This window comes from Miscanthus floridulus, chromosome 13 (assembly GCF_019320115.1).
Source record: "Miscanthus floridulus cultivar M001 chromosome 13, ASM1932011v1, whole genome shotgun sequence".
NCBI lineage: Eukaryota > Viridiplantae > Streptophyta > Magnoliopsida > Poales > Poaceae > Miscanthus > Miscanthus floridulus.
Window position 1 is genome coordinate 45,027,438 of NC_089592.1, and position 18,959 is coordinate 45,046,396.

An 18,959-nucleotide genomic window follows, 5' to 3' on the forward strand; every position below is an offset into this window, starting at 1 on the left:
GTGACTACTTCAAAAGGCCTTTAGTGTGGGTCCCAGGTAGATCTCGACGGCATGTTCTCGTAACTCGAGGTAGCCAGAACAGTGGTGAAACACGGGCATAGGGTTCCACGGAACCATTAGGGCAACCAAAAAGGGAATCCTACAGTCCATGATGTGGCGATCAATACCATGTGGTCCAATTATGGCTTTAGGGCTCACGATGAGGTCATGGTAACTCTTCACCGTGGCATGGCTTGGCCACAACGGGTTTTACTGGCGACAAGTCCTTTCCGGCGTCTCCTATGCCGTGGATCCATTTGGCTAAGTCCGGTCTCATGCTAGTGAGTGCGGGCATGTCTAGGAGCGGTAGAGCTCTATCGCAACATCAGAGACGGCGGTCAAGGCTTGACTCATTCGGGCGTGGTTCTCGGTGGACAAGACATGGCTTTAGAGAATGCCTCAATGGTGGTCGGCAACCACACCGACGTTCTTGGAACTCTGGTGGTTCGATTTGGCTTGGGTTAGTCATGTGTGTGTGTGCTTGTGTGTCCAAAGGCTGGAGGTGGCCTCGGTCTACGCGTCCCATGGTTGGAACGCCATGGCCGGTAAGCAAAGTCGGGGTTGGAAAGAATGGCTCGGCGGTGGCTATTGGATGGAGCTCGGCCATGGTTCGCAAAAGACGCCGCAAGGGGCCGGTTTCTTCCCTGCACACATAGAGTTGCACGGCTTGAAGGCCTAGACACAAGGATGGACATGGCTAGGTGGTGCTATCGTCCTCTGGCATGGTGGCGTTGTGGGGTCGCTTCCTCCCTGCGATAGTAGGAACAGCGGTACAAAGGCCGGGCTCAGCACGAGTAACGGTAGGGAGGGGAAAAGATGGGGTCCTGGGCTTTGGGTGCTCATCGACGGGCTTGGCGTGGCCACGGCCGAGGACGAGGTGTGGAGCAGGGGCTTGAGGTGGACATCGCAGGGTCCTCGGGCTCGGCCTCAGGTCCTAGGACTGACGCTCATCGGGTAGCCAGGGAGCACGGCGTCGCGGGCAGCGCCGCGGCTTCGGCAGCGGCTCCGGCAGTCATTCCCGCAGCGTGGTGGGCGACGTTGTGGCCTAGGACATCGAGTCATGTTCGCGGGGTTGCTACTTGACACAAAGGAGGGACAGAGCACGATGAGGCATGGTACGATGTCGTGGCAAGGGCACGGTCTTCGGTGTCGCGAGCAGCACGACGTGTAGGGGCTCGCGAGCATAGACCAGCCTGGAGCAGAGGATGATAGAGCGGCTTTGCGGGCTCAGGGCGAGGTAATCGTGGCTGCCGGCATGACGAGGCGCTGTGGATGAAGAGATGGACGCGCGGTGGAGCAGTCCCAGCAGCGGAGTGGACCGGCAAGGGGCCACCGGCAGCGAGGACGATGGAGCCCAGCGTCGGCGGCGCGGTGCGTCACGTTGAGTGCCTCCGCGGCGAGCTCAAAGCAGCGGTGCGCGGCTCCGGTGGAGAACGAGGTCGTGGCCATGGCGACGGTTGTGGAGAGCGGTGGCGCACTGGAGGAGGAAGAAAGGAACGACGGTGGCTTGGAGGAAGAAGAAGAGGGGCGGTGGCAGCTCGGCTATTTATGCTCATAGGCTAGGGCAGCCAGGGGTCGCGGATGGCGGTGATTCTCGGGGTCTGCGCTCCCCGGCCACGTGGCGCGCATCGAGCGAGGGGGTGCAGAGTGAGCCGAGGGCACGGGGCTGGCGTTGCACGCACGCAAGCTCGCAGCGGGCGAGCGGCGGTGGCGTGGGAGTGGGGTTGCGTGCGCCCTAGGGTTGGAGTGGGGGCTTTGGCTGCTGGCCAGGCTAGGCCATGTAGTGGCAGTGGCCTGGTTGGGCCAAGGTGCTGGCAGGGCGGGCCAAAGGGAGGAGAGAGGGGCAGGCTGGGCTACTACGCCAGTTGGGCCAAGCAGGCCACGTGCGCGCGAGCGGGCCAGAAGGGAGGGAAGGGCGAGCAGGCTGGCGGGGCAGGCTAGGCCACGGCTTTGAGTGGGAGAGGCTGGCTGGGCCTACTGGCACCTTGGGCTGTTTTGGCTATTTCTTTTTCCCCCTACCATTTCCTTCCTCTTCTATTTCTTTTTCCTATTTTCTAAATAAACCAAGGCTCGTGTGTTGTATACATGTGTCGCCAACATGTACACGTCTTGGTGGGGTCCACTAGAGGTCAACTAGGGGTAGTGGGGTCCATGTCAAGGGTTGGCAACTCACGGGCATTGAGTTGATGAAGATAGTTGGTTGATTATAGAAATTAGGTCAAGGGATTCATGAGAGATTCTAGAAGGAGTCAAAAGGATTCGCTACGGACTTGTGCTCTCCAACACAAAACCCTAAACCAAATAAGGAACTCTAGCAAGCTCCTACAAGCATCACTATATGTATGCAACAATTTATTTATAAATTGTTCTTTGTTTGGCCTAGCATCTACATGCTTCACATATTGTAGGAAAAATTTTAAAAGGTTCGTATTTTTGGCTTCTCCAAAAACCCGGGTTGTTACAGTCCACCCTCCTTACAGGAATCTTGTCCTCGAGATTAAGGTGTTGCTTCGGTCAGTGAAGAGGCAGGGTGTTGCTTCTTGATCGGGGTAGTTGTTCCATAGAACCTTGCAAAAGGAATTGTCGTCCTTTTGTTTTCTTCGATAACTCTAATCCAAATTTGTACGGGGTGTCCAAGGATCTCTAGAGGTTTTGTCTAGTCATATGGTGGCCTTGGTTCATAGCCTGCTAGGTTAGCCAGGGTCCTGGAGTCACATGTAAATAAAATAGCTTCTATAGCCTACACTCAGATAATAAAACTCATGAAAAGGCACAAGAAGCTCAACAACATAAGATCCAGGCAATCAGGCAGCATTATAACTCCTATGTGCATAGTGTTAACTTAAGGTGACTCCTAAGCCTTCAAGTCTCACACATCAATCGTTCTAGCATGGGCGACAAAGGGAATCATTTCCTAGTGGTCAACTTTTTAGATCGGGGATAGTCAGTTAGTAGTAGAACTCAAGGTAGAGACAGGGGAATCAAGTGTTGACTCCACTACAGATAGAATGTTTGGCTTCTAAACTAGTGTTTGGTACTAAAGGTCTCGTCCTAAGGTCAAGTATGGCTCTGATACCAACTGAAACATCCTCAATTTTCCTTGAAGGGAAAATCCACAGAATGAATTTTAATATGATAAAACCAAGAACTGATTCCATCATATTATAATATTTCAGTCGATGTCACAGTCATACATCGTAAGATTACAAGAATACAAGATATTACATCACTGGGGAACACACCTATTACAGAGTTGACCTAGCGGAAGACTATCGAGTGAAGGCTCCCCCTTCATGGGCATCATCAGAGTTGGCGTAGTGCAGCATAGATTCCATCTCCGAACCAAACTTGAGCATAGGCACGAGACCTTCTAATCCTTCTAAAGTCAGCATCTCTGAGAAGCAGGAAATCTGCACATCGCCAGATATATGCAGGCCATGGTCAGCACCGATGAGCTTTAGTGGAAAATGATAAACACGGGATCTGGCGATCCTAATATTTGGCTATGGTTTGCATTCTTAGCGCATGAGAAGTAAATAACAATAGTAATATAATAATAATATCCAATTTTCAACACATTCACCACCACACCATCCATATCCATCCACCAACCATCCATCCCAAACCATCTCCACACCACCACACCATATCTCATCTCACACACTCAGGTCGACAGGCCAACTCCCTCTCAGCCTTGTCTCAACGGCCCACAGCCCCCCCAAGGCTCACGATCGGAAAATACCCCAACCCTGGAGGGAGGAAAGAAGGACTCATCTCCTATCTAGTTTAAGCGAAATCCAGGAAAGGTCCATAGCCGACAAGTTGGCATATGTATCGATCGATCAACCAAACACTCTGTAGAGGTTTCACATACCCACAAGATAGCCATCCTCGACGGTGCCCCGTCTAGGCAGATTCTGGCCGCTTGCTAGCCTAGAACGATACCACCCTACCTCTCAGCACTGGAACATCCCAAGTCTAGTCTGGGATGGCTGATACTATGAGTCGTAGACAGAACCGGGGCCCTCCAGATATCAAGAGCCAGGGTTCACAGGGCCTCTTGAAGTCTCGGAAGGGTGTGGGGGAAACCGCGCGCCCTGTACCTCCTTGCACACATTCGCCTAGCAGTAGTGGCATTGTTCTACCAAGTAGTCTGACCGTCCTGCACCATATAGGGCGAGTGGGATGTAAAGAATTCCCTGGTGAGTCTGAGTACTAGTAAGTCCTTAGGGATTGACCAAGCCAGAATGTCTTCATCAGGGTTTCCATTTTACGTGCCACCACAGCACCTCTACCCCGGGCTCCACCTCTCCGAGGTTCACACCCAAGGCCACCTCCAATTACAATTTACCTGCCATAGGTATTCCATATCCAAGTGCCCAGGTAGCACCACATGGCAAGACTCGCCCCAGGCTCGTCGTTATTCTAGCTCGGTCGACACAACCCTCACTCTCCACACACCCAAGACACACGCAGCATGCTCACACACCACCAAGTCCGGCACCCATAGCCAAATCCTTCCCAGGGGATTCACCACCAGCATCACATCCCCGATATAATGCGAAGTGGAGTTAATAATAAGTATAGTGGTGTAATATGCAAGCAAGTAGGCAAGTAAGCATATATAAGCGAGCGAATGCGTAAAGCAGGGTGACGTGGTAGAGTGGGTTGCATCAGGGTAATAATGGCTCAGGTAGTAGCATGCATCAAAGTACTAGCAAAGGAATAATTATAAAGCGCTAGCAGTTCTAGATATTATGCAATGTCTAATAGGGTTCTCTAAAAGAGGGTGCTGCCATGACACCTGCGATGTAGAGGTAGTAGTGGTACAATTCTCCATTCGTTGGTGTTTTGTTAGTGGGGTCACCTCCTCCTACGTTGACTACATTCCGCAGTCCTTGTCATCATCCACGTTCTCTTGGTCTGATTGTCAGCTACTCCGCTAAGCATCACGCAAGGCAAGAGAACACTCGACGTCTGAAAAGACGACAAGGCACAGGAAGATCCAATAACACCAACGAGACAACAAAAGATACATGGCTTAGCCCTCTCGGCGGTTGTCCGATTTCCTCAGGCCAAAGAAACATGAGTGGTGGTATGTTGAGCACAAGCTTAAGTCATGGCCAAGCTAGTATGGCTTTAGGATAAACGGTTTAAGCTAGAGCTTATCTAGAGCAAACACCACGGCTCACGATCTTTCGATCCGGTGTCATTGAATTGACAGGGATTGTAAGTCGGGCCCCAAGAAAGAAGAGTGATGGGGTTCGGCTCTTATAGTCTTATCCCGTAAGTCACAATTGGACACGAGTAGCATACAAGAGCGATTAACACTATTGTGACTTGGCTCCAACGTACTTTGGCTTGCCCGTTATGGTAGAAAGCGGTAGTGCAAAGAAGAATGACGGGGTTCGGCTCTTATAGTCTTATCTCGTAAGTCACAATTGGACACGAGTAGCATACAAGAGCGATTAACACTATTGTGACTTGTCTCCAACATACTTTGGCTTGCCCGTTATGGTAGAAAGCGGTAGTGCAAAGAGATTTGGACATCAATGGTTCCCCTCAATCCACACGACACAACAACATTGGGAGCCGAGAAGAGGGTCGCTCAACACGGCAAAAGATGTGGGGGTTAGCTAGGCACATCCATGTCATGTTCTCAGACACATCTTTGGGAGAGATGGTTTTAGACGGTCGATCGGGTCGACACGTATAGGTCCGAGGTACGACATAGACTATAGCTTCGCTAACTAAAAAGAGATAGTCCGGTCTTTGATCCAATTGCCATGGATGAGGCGGGATCGAACAGAGCGGGCTAATAGGGCAATAACAGCAAAGAATGGAGGTCTACTCCTTCCAACACAAACGCCATGACAGAAGACAGGGCATCAGAAGGAGTGACTCACTAAAGAATACAAGTGCGCAAACCACCCATAGGGTACCCGACCTAGGTGCACTGGCACTAAGTCATCTCTCAGATTCACAGCGATGCGATTGTCACCACGAGAATCAAAGAAACGCGATGGTCGACCAGGGTACAAGCATACAAGGGCTTGTGCACGAAGAAGCAAACAAAAGCGAAAGAGAGGCGTAGCTCCATGGTCATGGCGAGGCGAACTCGTGGCCACAAGCTACACCAACGAGTTGGCACCCATCATTCTATGATTGTTATCTCCAGGTCATCTCCCATAGGCTAGGTTGTGAAAGGCTCGATGTGAGCTAGTGATATCTGCATCGATATTGATATCGATATCGAATCCATAACGACCATGTCCTAGGGCCGAAGACAGCAGCTAACACTCATGATACTATGAAGTCAACTAAAAAGCGAGGGGTCGAGTTACACTTGGCATCACGGTCATGGTGAGATGGATCCCACGATCGTAGCGTCCGAATGAGGTACGATCCCTCTGCCGGCTCGAAGGTTCGGCACACAGGCAACAACACCACGATAAGAACCAAACATGACCGAAAGAGGCAACAACTCGACATGACTGTGGAGTAGCACATTCCATAGCTGGGTGACAGATGAATTCCTATAAGACAGTCATGGACAGATAGGTCGTAAGAATAGGGCCCAACAAGGTAGATATGCATATACGAAAAGATGCAAGATGGGGCTCTCCATGGTCTCGATAAGACATACGACTAGGGTTCATGGTCTAGAGGTTACGGCTCATCGTAGATGGGGTCATGATATCTCCTCAATGGCACGCACTTGCAAGGCAAGGCGACCGAAACATCGGAAAGACTCCACTTGTCATTGGTACGATGCTAGGGATCACATGGTTTCTCAATGGCTCGCCCTCACTTAATGAGGCTGCCGGAATGTCAGGAACGGACTCAATACAACGACGGACATGGTGCTAGGTCATGCGGTGTATGCCAGGGCTTTGTGCAATGTGACTACTTCAAAAGGCCTTTAGTGTGGGTCCTGGTAGATCTCGATGGCAGATTCTCGTAACTCGAGGTAGACGGAACAGTGGTGAAACACGGGCACAGGGTTCCACGGAACCGTTAGGGCAACCAAAAAGGGAATCCTACAGTCCATGATGCGGCGATCAATACCACGTGGTCCAATTATGGCTTTGGGGCTCACGATGAGGTCATGGTAACTCTTCACCGCGGCATGGCTTAGCCATGATGGGTTTTACTGGCGACAAATCCTTTTCGGCATCTCCTATGCCATGGATCTATTTGGCTAAGTCCGGTCTCATGCTAGTGAGTGCAGGCGTGTCTAGGAGTGGTAGAGCTCTATCGCAACATCAGAGATGGCGGTCAAGGCTTGACTCATTCGGGTGTGGTTCTCAGTGGACGAGACATGGCTTTAGAGAATGCCTCAACGGTGGTCGGCAACCACACCGACGTTCTTGGAACACTAGTGGTTCGATTTGGCTTGGGTTAGTCACATGTGTGTGTGCTTGTGTGTCCAAAGGCTGGAGGTGGCTGTGACAGAACCGACCAATTATACGAAATTAAGTAAGAAAATCATCCACCAGAGCAGATGATTGAGCAAACTTAAGCCCGTATAACCCGGTAGTCCGTGAAATCACGAAGGATTTCAAACCAACTCGTGTCCCAGCCGTGATCGTAATAAGTTTAGCGGTCACCATCACATATTACATAAAAGTTCACATAACAGATACATCAGAGTTTCAACATAGTTATTACAAACCAGTTCGAATAAAAAGTAGCGGAAGTCTTTTGTTCAAATCACACACACACACACACAGAGTTGAAATATAGTGCCAGCGGATGATCATCTCCAACAAAAGCATTAGATGAGACGTAAGGAATGACCATGCCCATGGTCCTAAGCATCACCCATCGTAGGATACAGGCAGTTGATACAGTAGCCATAGTACATCTGCCCATCTGCAACAAGTGGGAATAAAACCCTGAGTACGAGAAGGTACTCAGCCAGACTTACCCGACATAACCGAAAATAATGACACCAAGGATTATGAATGGCTTTATAGTAGGGTAGCTGACTCATTTGCAAAAAGAAGCATTTTTAGCATTTCAAGAACCTGTCTAAAAGCATTATTGCCAAGTTAATTATTATTAACCTGTCAACTAGGTTTGCACCTATGCTAGAGTAAACATGTGATTAAGCAGATAATGATAACCAATGATCATTAAACAACTTCCATACTGTCATATTCACTATAACTGTCCAAGTGTTCCACAACATTTACTACGATGAAGTAACTCAAGTCAAGTGCTCACTATCTAGGAGCGATGGCGATTCGAATCGATTCCTAACCAGCTGGTGATTTATTCCTTACACAAACCTCACTCACCCGCTAAAGTGAGATATTGATCACCGAGTCAACTTTCCAGGAATCTCGAGTTTGCTAGGAACCACATGTACCCGGGGGCCGACCGACTGCACTTTGGTCTTATCATCCCGCCCCCGTGTCCTACCACACCTGCTCTGGTACAGTGCGTTGCGGGCAATCTACTCGGCCCGAAAAATCTCCCAGCTTCGCGGTCGGAAGGTACTTTATCCGGCCAGCTAAATGTAAGGCATGCGTTCAACATGACTCGAGGCCCAACAACTGGTCGGTCCTTAATCGACACAGACGGAAACACTACAGTCCAGAACTCTGCAAGTCTCCGTCCGGTCTCAACTTCATTTAACACTTAGTTATACCATGACTTTATAGTCATCCAAGCAGATCCAGGTAACCACCTATAGCTCGCAGGTGACAGGAAATCACCCGACTTCTACCGGTCTAAGCCAGCTAAGCATTGACTCGACTACGGATACCAGGGTAACAAGGATATGGTATAACAAAGGTAAACAAGGTATAATGCAGCAACGGTTGCAAACAACTCCTGAACGTAATGCATCAATTAAAGTAAAGCATTTAATTAAATCATTGCAAACCGGGAGAAAAATGCTCCGGGGCTTGCCTCTCTCGAAGGAGCTCGGACGGTGATCGGGGCACTCCGGAAGTTCCTCAACGTCCTCCTCGTCGGCTTCTGGCACTTCCTGCGGCTGCACCTCGAGCTGCTCCTCTGGCTCCTCGATTATGACGACCGGGTTCTCGGTTTGCGATCCTGTATGATGCAATGCGCGTAAGTGATTATGCAAACGGTGCATCGAAGGAGATGAATGCAATGGATATGTTGAAATGCAAGGTAGTCAACATCATCTAAGAACTATACTACAAGCACATGTCATCTACTGCATTCTCTTCTACTACTAATATGTTAAGTTAACCTATCTTATGAAATGCTTCAAAGATACACCAAAGCTTTACTGACTTTCTTAATCACACTTAAAGCGACACTGGCTTAAACCCTAGTTACTAATAGGTTTGAATAGCAACCTATATTTCTGATGCTCCTAACAATCTGAGAAAATTGCAGTAGCATACTACTACCCTAAACAGACTACCATAAAAATTTCATGGCATTTGGATAAGTAAACTATCCTACACAAAAATGACAAGCTATAGCATGAAAATGAGCATGAAATTACTTTGTACTATGAAAAGTGTCAAACAACAGAATTAATATTTTTCCTAGGTTATTCATAGCATACAATGACTGTACAAAAATTACCACATGCATGTTTTATACAAATTTTGCTCTCTAGCAAAAATAACAAAAATCAGCCATTAAAGGCACTTGAACTACACCTCCAAAGTTTTCCACAGCACATGCATGAAACATATTTTCCTTAGGAAGTTCATGACATAAGAAGATGAACAAACTTGAAATCATATTTTTCTGAAGCCTATATATTTTTATACACATTTTTCAAGTTATCAGCAATTTACATGATTAAATAAAATCCTACAGAAAAGTATCCCAAAAATGACATGCAAAAATTTTCCCAAGTAGATCTGATGATAAGGAATCTAGCAAAATTTGTTTCAACAAATTTGGAGCAAGTTTGATCATCCAAACATTTTTCAAACCATTTCTATTTTCAAATAATAAAGAATAAACTGAAAACAATTCTTCAAAACTCTACTGGGCCGGCCCGAAGGGAACAGCTGGCCCATGGCCATCACCTGGCCTGCGCGGCCCGAGCGCGAGGGAGGGGGAAACGGCCCAATAGGCGTCAGCCCCCGGCCTGGCTCGGCCTGGCCAGCCGAGGCGAGGCGCCTCGCCGGGGCGCGCGCTGGCGCGGCGGCGCGGCTCGGCCAGCGGCCAGCGGCCGTCTCCGGCCACGGCAACGCCTAGCGAGCGAGCGCAGGAGACGTGCGAGGAGAAAGCGAGCTCGGTAGGGTAGCTATGCGAGGCTGGAGGGGGAAAAGAAAACGGATTCCATGGCGGCCGTGCACAGCGGCGCCATGGCCGTCGGCGGCGAGACGCGGGGAGGCCCGACCTGTGCTCGGAAGGCGGAGCAAGCTCGAGCACGACTTCGAGGAAGGCGAGGCGGAGCTCGGGGCACGAGGAATTGGAGAATGGCGCGGTGGTTCGGGAGTTGGACGCCGGCGGAGCTCGAGCGCAGCGATGGCGGAGCTCGGAGCTCGCGGCTTTGGAGGAGAAGAGGAGGAAGTGCGGGCGCGAGTGAGCGAGTGCGCGGGCACTAGCAGGTGAAGGCGGGCGCGTGGGCGCGGTGCCAGGCCACGGCTGCCGCGCGGACGGGCGACACCGGCGCGGAGTCGCCACGCGGCGGGATTCCTCTGTCGCGGTCGGGACGCGCGGCGCGGCGCGTCAGCGAGCAGGCGCGCGGAGGCAGGCCAGCGCGGCGCTGGGCTGGGCCGGGGCGCGGTGGAAGCACGAAGCGCGCGGGGGCTTCGCTGGGCCGGCTTGCGGGGCTGGGCCGGAAAGGAGGCGGCGGCCCGCGAAAACAGAAACATTCTTTTCAATTTCCATTTTCAATAAATTTTCAAATAACAGTTTTCACATATTATTTTGAGCAAGAAAATGACCTCTTTTGAAAATGTACCAAAAATGAAAGTTGCTTAGAATTTAATTCCCTACAACTTTGCTTTTATGACCAAAGTCCAATTCTATCTAGATTTTAAATTATAGAATCAAAGTTAAAATTTAACTCAAAACCCTAATTTTGGGAATTTACTTTGGAAGCAAAATTTTGAATTAATTTAAATACAAACCTTGCTCCAAAAATTGTGCTAAACAATTCTAGATGATTTACAAGCATAACCAACAATTTCTACTCAACTAGCAAGCAAGAATCAGAGCAAAACAACTCTAATAAGTGTATGCATCATTTTCTTTTCACAAACATGTTTCGTATGTTTCGAAGTAATGTTTCAGTTGTTATATGCAAGATCATGCATGTAGGATTAGGATGCTTGATGATGCATGACATGTATGATTAGCAGTGCCTATATGTAGGCATAACACCAGGGGTGTTACAGCCCTCCCCCCTTATAAAAATCTCGTCCCGAGATTTGGGTTACGAACCATTTGTTATAAAATTCTTCATAAGCTTTTTGTAGATACTCTCCTGTTTCCCAAGTTGCATCTCCCTCATCATGATGATCCCATTGTATCTTGTATGTTTTCACCACACTATTCCGAGTAGCACGTTCCTTAGTGTCTAACACTCGGACTGGTTGCTCACGATACACCAAATCTGATTTGAGTTGAATACCTCGAGGTTCTATTCTTTCCTCCGGAACACGCAAGCATTTCTTGAGATGTGATACATGGAAAACTGGGAAAACTGTACTCATTGTCTCAGGTAACTCTAACTTGTAGGCTACCGGACCTCTTTGTTCCAAGATCTTGTATGGTCCTACGAATCTTGCGGCAAGCTTTCTTCGGATTCCAAATCTTTTCTTCTTCATTGGTGTGACTTTCAGATAAACATAGTCACCAACTTCAAACACAAGGGGTCTCCTTCTTTTGTCTGCATAGCTTTTCTGACGTGATTGGGCAGCTTTCATATTCTGCTGAATAATATGAACTCTCTTCTCGGCTTCTTCTACAAAGTCAATGCCATAATACCTTCTATCACCAGGCTCGATCCAATTCAATGGTGTTCTACATTTTCTGCCATATAAAGCTTCGAATGGGACCATCTTGATGCTTTCTTGATAACTATTATTATAAGAAAACTCAGCTAACGGTAACCATGACTCCCATGATCCCTTAGAAGACAATACACAGGCTCTCAACATATCCTCCAAAACAGCATTTACTCGTTCAGTCTGACCATCTGTCTGAGGATGATAAGCAGTACTGCGAATCAAACTAGTTCCTAAGCCTTTGTGTAAATGTTCCCAAAAATGAGCCGTGAACTGTGAGCCTCTATCAGATACTATGGTCTTTGGTATACCATGCAACCTCATAATTTCTGCGATATACTTCTCGGCATATTGAGGTGGTCGATAATCTGTTTTGACAGGCAAGAAATGAGCGGTCTTGGTAAGACGGTCCACAATTACCCAAATCGAATCATGTCCTTTTTGAGTAGTGGGCAAACCCGTGATAAAATCCATACTGATATCGTCCCACTTCCAACTAGGGACTGATAAGGGTTGCAACATACCGGCAGGTTTCATGTGGATGGCTTTCACTCGACAACATGTGTCACATCTGACAACATATGCTGTAATTTCTTTCTTCATTTTGGTCCACCAATAGCGAGATCTTAGTTCTTGATACATCTTACTACTTCTAGGATGGATAGATAGCTTAGACAAGTGAGCTTCATCCATGAGTTTATTCCTAAGCTCTCGATCCTTGGGAACCACAAGACGGTTGTCAAACCACAACACGCCCTGTCCATCCACTTTAAAGTGTTGAGACGGCTTTTCTTTTATTTTCTCTTTGATGTGGAATATCCCTTTGTCAGTTTTCTGACCTTCTATTATCTTACTCTCCAACGAGCAACTAATCTGAATACTATGTAACACAGCAGGATGCATTAGATCGAATCCATCTTCAAGTAATGGCTGCACATTCAAGTAATGTGACTTTCTGCTCAAAGCATCTGCCACTACATTGGCTTTACCAGGATGATATTGCACATTCAAGTTGTAATCTTTGATCAATTCCAACCATCTACGCTGTCTCATGTTTAGCTCTGGTTGGGTAAAGATATACTTAAGACTTCTTGTGATCCGTGAAAATATTGCACACATTACCAAGTAGATAATGTCTCCAAATTTTTAGGGCGTGCACAACTGCAGCAAGTTCCAGATCATGTGTTGGATAGTTGACCTCGTGCTTCCTCAATTGACGTGATGCATAAGCTATGACTCTCCTTTCTTGCATAAGTACACAACCCAATCCAGTTTTAGATGCGTCGCAAAACACATCAAATGGTTTCTCGATATCTGGTTGTGCTAGAACAGGAGCAGTGGTCAATAGTTTCCGCAAAGTGTGGAAAGCTGCTTCACACTCCTCTATCCACATAAACTTGTGATCCTTCTAGTAGGAGACTCGTCATCGGTTTGGCGATCTTTGAGAAATCTGGTATAAAGCGACGGTAATAACCCGCTAGTCCTAAGAAACTTCTAATCTCAGGAACTGAGGTCGGTGCTTTCCAATTCATAACTTCTTGCACCTTACTTGGATCGACTGAAACTCCATTCTCTGACAGAATGTGACCAAGGAAAGGAACTTCCTTCAACCAGAATTCGCATTTGCTAAACTTAGCATACAATTGATGATCTCTAAGTCTGGTCAAGACTAGTTCTCATATGCTCTTCGTGATCTTTCTCATTCTCGGAGTACACCAGAATGTCATCGATGAACACTACCACAAACTTATCCAATTCTGGCATGAAAACTGTATTCATCAAGAACATAAAATATGCAGGGAGCATTTGTCAAGCCAAAAGACATGACAAGATACTCATACAACCCGTATCTGGTGGAAAATGCAGTTTTTGGTATATCCTGGGGCCTAATCTTGATCTGATGATAACCGGATCTCAAATCTATTTTTGAGAACACCTTGGCCTTGGATAATTGGTCAAACAGAACATCAATATGTGGCAAGGGATATTTATTCTTGACGGTCACAGCATTGAGTGGCCTATAATCTACGCACATTCTCAACGTGCCCTCTTTCTTTTTCTTCACAAACAAAGCTGGACATCCCCATTCAGACTTGCTTGGCCGAATAAACCCCTTTTTCGACAAATCTTCTAATTGCTTCTTTAGCTCGGCTAACTCGTCGGGAGGCATCCGATAGGGCCTCCTTGAAATCGGAGCTGTTCCGGGGACTAACTCAATTCCAAACTCAATCTCCCTATCTGGCGGAAGACCAGGTAGCTCATCCGGGAATACATCCGGGAATTCACACACTACCGGAATCTGATGAATAGGAATGACTGCCGTAGCGCATGTAACACTTATAAGGTCTGTTCTTCGAGGCAATGGTACTTGGAAAGTACCCTCACCCAGGGGATCCTTAAGGGTAAGTACTCGACCTCCAGTATCTATGACTGCTCCCCAATCCTTCATCCAATTCATCCCTATAATGACATCCAAGACTAACCCAGGCATAACTATCAAGTTCACTCGGAACTTCCTGCTACCTAATTCAAGGGTTGCCCCTCGAACCATCCGGTTGGTCAAAACATCAGCCCCTGCTGAACTTATACGGTACCCATAACCCAATTCTGTGCATAGTTGTCCATGTTTCTGTGCAAATGCTTGACTCATAAAAGAATGCGATGATCCAGAATCAAATAGAACAACCGCAGGGTTTTCGTTGACTAGGAAACTTACCAGCAGTGACGGGCTCTCCTTCTGGAATTTCATCCACTATTGTACTATGCACTCTAGCATTATAAGTCTGCTGCTTCTTCTTAGGCGGGTACAGGACAAAACCTCGAGAAATGACCGGGTTGATCACAGTTATAGCAGGGTCCTCTTACTGTCCCGGCAGATCCCACAGCTCCCTTGGAACTGCCTTGCACCGCAGTTGCGGCTGCTTTGTTGGGCTGTACTGCCATCTTGTACTGGCTTTTGAGGTCCACGGAAATTCTGGCTTCTTGGCTAAGGTGGCCGGAATCTAGCGCCAGGTGCCGATGGGCGATAAGGAGGACGACCTCCCATAGGTGTCCCTAGCTTGAGACGGCCCACCTTCAAAGGCTCTCTTGCGTGTCTTGGCTGCGGTGCTGGCGTTGTTATTCTTCTCCTGCTTCAGACAGTCGCTGATGAAGTCATTGAATCTGACGCGGTTGTTGGTACCAACATGCTTCATCATTTTTGGATTGAGACCCCTCTTAAAGCTGGCTATTCTCTTAGCATCTGTGTCAACCATGTCGGGAGCATAGCGACATAAGTTGTTGAAAGCATGTAGGTATTGCGTCACGGTCTTGGTGCCCTGGTTCAATGCCAGAAACTCTCCCAATTTCAGTTTCAGTCAGCCCGGGTGGAATATAGACTCCACGGAAGGCCTCAGCAAACTCTCTCCAAGAAATCTGAGCATTTGGAGGGAATGTGGTGCGATGGTGCTTCCACCACATTCCCGCCGGTCCTTGCAATTGAAGTGCAGCATATTCCGTTTTCAGCACCTCAGTCATTCTCAACACACGGAATTTATCTTCCATCGTGTTGATCCATTCCTCAGCATCGAGTGGCTCTGTTGCCTCCTTGAATACTGGTGGCCTGGTGTCCATGAAATCTTTGAAGCTGCTATATTGGTTCACTCCTATGCCACCACCTTGATTGTTACCACGTTGAACGTTGTTGGCGATGGTTCTGAGAAGATCCTCCATGTTCTTCTGAGATTGTTCTATGTTGCGCTGACTCCCGAGCAGCTGTGCGAGGAACATTTCGGGGGTAAACGGGGGAGGAGGTGGTAAATGCGGTTCATGGGGAGGTTCATTGTTGTAGCTGTGGTTTCCACCACCACCACCACCACCGGTCCCTGCACCGTTGGCATCGGGCTCAGCGGCCTCATACGTGGTTCGGCAAGTGTTTGTCATCTGCATATTTCAGCAACAAGTATGATTGAGTGAAGCTGTAATAATTGCGAGTGAAGGAAAAATTATGCCATACTGAATTTACTGGAGAGAATAAATTCATACAATAAAAATAGAGGCACAACAATCGCATTCCAATTACAACGACAGCACTCAATTGAATTACTTAAACGGCAAACATCGCGTCCATACAATCACATTGCCAGCATACATACACTGGACTTTTTATGCGTTTAGATATCGCATTCGAAAATCAAGTTCCAACCATATGCCAAGTCTCATACGTTCGAAGCAACATACGATAGGTTACATGCCAACAAAAGAAAGGTCATCGCAACAAGGCATAGATACTAGCGTGAAGCAACTAGCCTACTCCTCAGGGCCATCATCGGGATCGGAGACGTCACCATCGCCCCCAGGTGAAACTGCAGGCTCGTTCTCGTTGTCGTTGTCAACGTCCATGCCAGCGACGTTCGGTGGAGCATATGGGCCAACCCCATTGTAGAGCGCGTGAAACTCCTTGTGCAAGTAGCCGTTGTATTCCTCTAGCTCATCGACCCTCTGCAGCAGAAGGTTTCTTGCGTTCCAGGCTTCATTCCTTTCTTGAACCAGCTGTCCAATCATGCGGTCTGCATTGTTGTTGGCTTGAGTCAACGTATGCACTCGCTGCATAGCTCTATCACCTCTCTCAACCGCTTGATCCCGCTGTAAGTTCATATCAGCCAATTGCTCCTGCAAGCTAGCTATAGCTCGTGCCTGTCTCTTCTTCTGCTTCTTCCCTTTGAGCTTATCCTCACTGCGCAAGCCAGTCAAAGTCCAGTAGGTACTCTCGAGACCCTCATACGCTCTGATGGCGGCGAACATAGCACTCATTGCCTGGTTGTCGCTAGCCTGTCCCTTAGCTGGACCTCTGACCAATGCGCTTCCTTGAGGCTGAACCCAAATGGCATCACGAGGATCATCCCTAGGAAAAGTACCAGCTAGAGCTGCAGCAAGCTCACTGGGAAATCTGCTCATAATGTCCCTGATGACACGGAAGGCTGCTCCCTCTGCACCCTCAGCTGGAGTGCGACCCTCAAACTCCAAATGCCAACCATCCCAATCTGGAGCATCACCAAGAGCAGGAACCGTGATCTCCACCACTGCAAGTCCATCATCTGCTAACTGGCTCTCATTCCAAGAGTACACCGGCTCTTGACCCTCTGGGTACCCCACATCATGGAGCACTCTCCAAAGCAAGGTTGGCATGCCAAACTCGCTCAAGAAGGTGTCCATGGTGCGGTGCTCCCTCAGGGCCAACGGACGTCGAGGTGCTCTTCCTCCGGTGGACTTACGGGCGGTCTGCTTCGTGCGGGCCATCTATAGCAAAAGTTCTCTTATTACTTTGGGGAAACATATTTTTGGTGATACACTTTTATCAAAATGAGATAATCAATTTATAAGGGGAGGTATGCATGGGATGAATGAGATGCACAAGTAACATGATGTATGTACGTGTCGTACGTTCTCACAAACTTAGGAAATAAATAATTTCTAACGACGAATTCGGTGGCATAACAACGATCTCTCAATTACGTAGCTAATACGTTCTACACGATAGCGTTGTTATGTACCTGCAGAAGATTCATTTCAGCCCAATTCCCAATGAATGCATAAAAGCAGTAAAATTTTATCTACCCGCTCTACACGAATCCCCAGATACATGTACAACGGTAGTAACTACCCGAATCATCATCCTAATGATGGCATCGCCTCCACAGACGGAAGACCCTCACATGAGATACCTTGGTAAAACATGCGTAGAACATGTAATTACTCCAGCATCATATAAGCATTCACCCTAGATCGGCGGTGTATCCGATCATGCTCTCACAACTCACACTTACCGAGGCGTAGAGGCAATTGATCTATTCATTACCACTCAAACAAGTGGCACTCATACAATAGCATGCCGTATGAGCGACGAAAGAGAAATATGATGCAAGAACCCCAGTCAGTACTTAATTAAGCCACCTAAAGTCCTTAACTGGGCATAAAGGATATGATCACTGGCACACTTTATAGTTTAAAATCACGTTTTCCAATGCCTTTTTGTTTTAAATACACTTGTGAACAGTAACACGCTAAACCATGCTCTGATACCAGCTGTGACAGAACCGACCAATTATATGAAATTAAGTAAGAAAATCATCCACCAGAGCAGACGATTGAGCAAACTTAAGCCCGTATAACCCGGTAGTCCGTGAAATCACGAAGGATTTCAAACCAACTCGTGTCCCAGCCGTGATCGTAATAAGTTTAGCGGTCACCATCACATATTACATAAAAGTTCACATAACAGATACATCAGAGTTTCAACATAGTTATTACAAACCAGTTCGAATAAAAAGTAGCGGAAGTCTTTTGTTCAAATCACACACACACACACAGAGTTGAAATATAGTGCCAGCGGATGATCATCTCCAACAAAAGCATTAGATGAGACGTAAGGAATGACCATGCCCATGGTCCTAAGCATCACCCATCGCAGGATACAGGCAGTTGATACAGTAGCCATAGTACATCTGCCCATCTGCAACAAGTGGGAATAAAACCCTGAGTACGAGAAGGTACTCAGCCAGACTTACCCGACATAACCGAAAATAATGACACCAAGGATTATGAATGGCTTTATAGTAGGGTAGCTGACTCATTTGCAAAAAGAAGCATTTTTAGCATTTCAAGAACCTGTCTAAAAGCATTATTGCCAAGTTAATTATTATTAACCTGTCAACTAGGTTTGCACCTATGCTAGAGTAAACATGTGATTAAGCAGATAATGATAACCAATGATCATTAAACAACTTCCATACTGTCATATTCACTATAACTGTCCAAGTGTTCCATAACATTTACTACGATGAAGTAACTCAAGTCAAGTGCTCACTATCTAGGAGCGATGGCGATTCGAATCGATTCCTAACCAGCTGGTGATTTATTCCTTACACAAACCTCACTCACCCGCTAAAGTGAGATATTGATCACCGAGTCAACTTTCCAGGA